At 46.1% G+C, this 4,344-nt stretch overlaps 1 long non-coding RNA gene across 1 annotated transcript; it reads left to right on the forward strand.

The window, feature by feature from the left end:
• The first annotated feature begins 630 nt into the window (after window positions 1-630).
• LOC142923473 (uncharacterized) lies at window positions 631-1,350 on the forward strand. Its single transcript, XR_012940779.1, has 2 exons — window positions 631-692; window positions 1,146-1,350. It is a non-coding gene; the product is annotated as an uncharacterized LOC142923473 (long non-coding RNA).
• Window positions 1,351-4,344: the final 2,994 nt, after the last annotated feature.

Genomic DNA, 4,344 nt, shown 5'->3' on the forward strand with positions numbered 1-4,344 from the left:
TCTGCTCCCCTCTGCTACATGCATCTCCATCCCCTCCCTCTTTTTGGTTGGGAAGCGATCTTAATCTTTTATTTTAATCCAGATTTTGGGTTAATTAATTCCTAAAAAATGTTTAACATAAAACTTTTGTGACTGCAGGAATTCATATTCTTGATTCTTTCGGTAAAGTCACGTACTTTTTTTTTTAATAATATCAAAAACCCACGACGTTTCGATTGCAACACAATTGGTCTTCATCATGCTTTTATAGGTGTTATCTTGGTTTGTATTGATGGTGGTTGCCCATCCAAGCACTTGAAGTTCAACCATGCTTTTCTTCCAAGATCTGAGATGATTGGATGCATTTCGGTTTATTTGGTCAAAGGTGGTATATGGACATCTGTGTAAAAGAGCTTCGTAGCTCATTACATTACTCAATTATAAATGAAGATCCTGGTTGTGTGTGTGTTATTATACCTGTATGTTCTGCAATAACCTCACGCAGTCGTTAAAATTCTTTCCTGTGTCCCTCTGCCGCCATTTGCCCGTGGCCCACGCAGCTCATTGACAGGAATTGGCAACTGAAATCTCTGCAGGCAGAGATTCAGTGGTATCAACGTGTAGTGGCGGAGCTGCACGCTGAGCTGGCGCCCTACCGCGACAACGAGCAGAGTGAATACTCAGAGCAGCAGCGTCTGCAGAGCGAGGTGGAGGTGAGTGCACAGCACTCGCGCATCACACACACACGTATATAATTTGCGTTTAACGTAAATAATAGATTCATGCACACACGATTCAGTGTATTATGATTATGATGAGCTGGTCTAACCATCACGTTAAGCCGTCATGGTCCCCGTTTACAAATACAGATTATCTATCTATAGACAATTCCATTATTGCTGGACACAGTAATAACGATGAGAATGATTTAGCACCTTTCTGTACACCGGGGCATCTCAGAGCGCTTTACATCACATCTCATCTCAACACGTGTGAAAGGGCACCCCCAATGACAGATGTCCCTGTGGGCACAAGGTGACTCAGCACCTGGTGTGCAATTGGCATTTGTCTGCCAGTAGGGGGTGCTGATTGTTGTGTGTAATCCCCGTTGAGCTGGTAGAAGTACTGAGTTGTGTGTAGTGTCTAATGGGTCAGTATTTCCACAGCTTGTCACGGTTGAGGAGGAAGAGGACATCTCTGGCTGCTCACTGGAGCCCGGCATTCAAGAAGCCTCCCAAGACCTGCCCCCGCAGGCCTCGAACACCCTCTGAGCATCTCACAGCCCCCCACACTTCCAGCACCACCCACCCCCACCAGCACCTCCCCTTCCTTACAAGGCGTCGTGTTTTAATAATAAATATTTGTATCTAATACTATCGCCTCGTCTCAATTCTTTTGAGTGTTTGGGACGCGCGAGTGGCTCACATTTATAACGCTAAGGGCTGTCTACATCCACAGTGTGGCTGTTGCGGAGCTTCTAGAAACCAAATGTGAGGCAGAGTTCTGTGTCCCTTGGGTAATGCCAGCCCTCCAAGGGGTTTGCACTGAGCTTGAGTTGGGGGCGACAAGCACAAGGTTGTGGAGGTGGTGATGGTGGTGGAAATTTAGGATGGCAAGGAGGAGATGCCCATCAATAAACTAGTTGGCCACGGTGAAGCCAGCAACCATAGTCGTTCCTACGTCCCCTGATGTGAGCGGCAGTGCTGGAGGGCAGTTCCACGGTCTCAGACGGACGTGGATACTCATTACCATAATCGCACAGTTATCTTACCTTGGGCAAAGTATTTCAACCAAGAGATTCAGATAGAAATCATCTGTGTGAATGATGTAATTTCTAAAGCAATAATTACCTTCTATATTATATCCCATATAAATATATAAAATTAAGATGATGCTGAAATTGTGATGTTTGCCTAATATGTGGAACTGCCCTACATGTAGTGCCAAACACTGACGCTCTGAAAAATATTTCTGCAGAAAATCTGTAGCCCTATCCCTAACTCCAAGCCTGAATAGACTATGGAATATATGAAAACTCAATGTCCAATTCACAAATTCGGAGGCATCATCACAGCGATGCACCAACTCTACTTCTTACACAATGATCTGGCTCAACCACCTCAATCCAATATAGTTGTTGCTCTACATAAACGTCGACCATACGAAGAACATGACTCCAACCCCTGTTCGTCCCCTTGTGCTAATTCATTGCTCAAGACAATGCGTTTCCATGTAGTTCTCCCCTCTTCGGGTTTTGAGAGATCCTTCTTCCCATGATGTGTCCCCAGGTTGTGTACGTCACAGATGGCAACTCTTATCCTCGTACATGGACGGTCACGTTGCGTCCCGTGTCTCCTCCCATCACCCATCACTTGCCATCCCTCCCCCCCCACCCCAATGTAATCACTCAAAACCAACTGTGATTGACTGCAGCAGTGTTTTTGACAGCCACCAGTCGTGTTACGGCTATTGGTGTTGTTATCGTTTATTGTAATAAACGCATTGCCTCCAAGAGAAGTCTCGCTCTACGTTCATACCCACAACACAGGCGCAAAATACATTACAGAAGTTATGTTAAGCAGTGGCAAAGTTTGAGTGATAGCTCATCTGACACTGACTCCTCTCACAACGACCAAATTTCCGAATACTCATTCAGTAGTAAGACTCTTAAATTGACGGAGAAAGCTCTCGTCAGAATCCCCTATTTTGATCCACACAATTGGAACAGAGACATACACTCATATCACAACAGTAGAAGTGGAGGCAATGATCAGAGGTCTGAGGAAGTTGGACGAGAAAACAAGTGCTGAAAAGAAGGTTACATGAACATTCTATACCATGGGTAAAGTCGCTGCCATACAAGGTTAGGAATTATTAAAAAAAACTCAGCCTAACAGTGATTACGAAGTTTGGAGAATATTCAACACTGAGGGGTTTAATGCTGCCAAATGTATGACCCAGTGCGTAAATGAGGGGTGTATTACGCAGGTGATGTTGATCAATACCACGAAGGTGACAAAATGTTCAAGATTGTTTTTTTAATCCTTGAGTCCAGAGATTACAGAAATTGTGGGAATGGTTTTGGACCCAGAGACGGCCTCCTTACACCACATACAGAATAGGGTTCACACGGCATGGCTATATATATCATTCGGACAAAACACAGGGAGAGAGATAATGCACCCCGCCATCTAGGGGGAAGTAAAAATCACGTGAGCAGCTACAGCACCTCACACCAAGCCCCACAATACAGAGAGGAGCAAGCACCCACGAACTACCAACATAATTACACGCAGAGATGGCAAGGTAACAATCCAGCGAGAGAGTGGCACACCAATCCGAAGCAACCACAGCACACAAAGACAGGTAATTATTGGAATGTCTGGGTGTGGAAGCCAAGAGCGGAATCATACCAGCACCCCATGCCACGACAAACTCAAGGTTAAACACAATCTGCCCATTCCCCCTTCGATACCCCCACCCGGCTATACCAGGAGGGAGTAGAGAAAGAGGAAAGGAAACAAAAATGGACTCAACTCAGATACAAAATGTGGCACAAACACGTGGTGGTGAATCACCCACATTAATTGAGAATGAGCTGCCAGTGAGAGCACTGCCCACTGAATTACTGAAAAATAAAAGTTTTCCATCCAAAGGCCGATGCCTGCATTCCTCAGGGCGTGTCCCTGTAGCACGTTCCTCTGCCCCGTCCATCGTACAATCATGCAAATCCGCGAGACAATGGGCGACTTTTCCAATTACCTGGCGATTAGGTTTTACTCCCCCTCCCTGCGGTTTATCATCTCCTGTCGGATGTAGATCGGAGTTCTGAAATGGGGGGAGGGAAGATTCACAGTGGATCGGGAATTATGTTGAAACCCAGCACACCCAAAAGCACAAAAGTGGGGAGGACCCAACGGGGCACGGAATCGAATCGAGTTAAATGTACGGATCAATGAGTGGTGGCCCACTTTACTCCAGTGACCCGGGTGCTGCTGCGGGGTCCACTTTCTGCCCCGCCTCCTTCCCCCCCCCCCTTCTCTCTCCCCCCTACTGCCGAGGCCTATATAACCTCGTGCCACGACAGATCTCTCGCCTACTTCAGCAGTTTTTTCTTGCTGTGGTTGTCCCACCTGATGGGAGGGACTTGATCACATCAGCCGCGTCACAGGAAGTAAGATGTGGGGATGGCTGTCATTTTTAAAGGGGTCTGAGTAATTGACCATACACAAGGAATCGGTTATAATCGACTTGGTAATCGAATCGTTCCAGCTTTAGTACTCGCGCATATAATACACTAGCTATTCTAGATTTAAAGCTTTCGTGACTGCTAGGATCCATACTCTTTGGTTCTATTGGGTAAAG

This window comes from Petromyzon marinus, unplaced genomic scaffold (genome assembly GCF_048934315.1).
Source record: "Petromyzon marinus isolate PM22_M1 ecotype Great Lakes invasive population unplaced genomic scaffold, UKy_Petmar_22M1.pri1.0 PM_Scaffold_55, whole genome shotgun sequence".
NCBI lineage: Eukaryota > Metazoa > Chordata > Hyperoartia > Petromyzontiformes > Petromyzontidae > Petromyzon > Petromyzon marinus.